Raw genomic sequence first — 552 nt, 5'->3', positions numbered from 1 at the left:
ACCATGTTCTCGTTTGCCTGACTTTGGAATCATGGAATTCTATGTTTGATTTAGCTTCTGTGTGCAAGAGATCAAGTGGCTACAGTGAACAGTTCTAGGCCAATCCCTAGTGGATATGTAATATGAGCAAGAAATGCAGCTTGCTACTTTAGGCTTCTAGGATTTAAGGATCAAGATTTCACACAGTATAACTTATTTAGTCTAAAAGAGCCTAGGAAGTCAAAAGGGGATGTCTGTACTGAGAAGCATAGCTTATGAATCAAATCGAATGAGTCAAATTCCACCTTGACAGATACCTATTACTTGCCTGCATGTAAACCATTCTTACCTTGAGTTTTCTGGCACAATAATGGGTTTTATAAAGTCATTGCAGTGTCTCAAGCTGAATGATGACCCACAACAGAGAAAGGGGACCAGAAAGGACAGTGGAGTAAAGCTGGGCCCCCTGCTTTCCCAGGCAAAGCCCCTGGACTCCAAAAGCAAAGAAGACTAATGTCTATGCAAGAGGCCACACATCCCCATTTATATACTTCCCATCACATTTTCATTTCC

Source organism: Bison bison, unplaced genomic scaffold (genome assembly GCF_000754665.1).
Source record: "Bison bison bison isolate TAMUID 2011002044 unplaced genomic scaffold, Bison_UMD1.0 scf7180017864259, whole genome shotgun sequence".
Classification (NCBI taxonomy): Eukaryota; Metazoa; Chordata; class Mammalia; order Artiodactyla; family Bovidae; genus Bison; species Bison bison.
Note: the sequence above shows the minus strand (reverse complement) of the source record.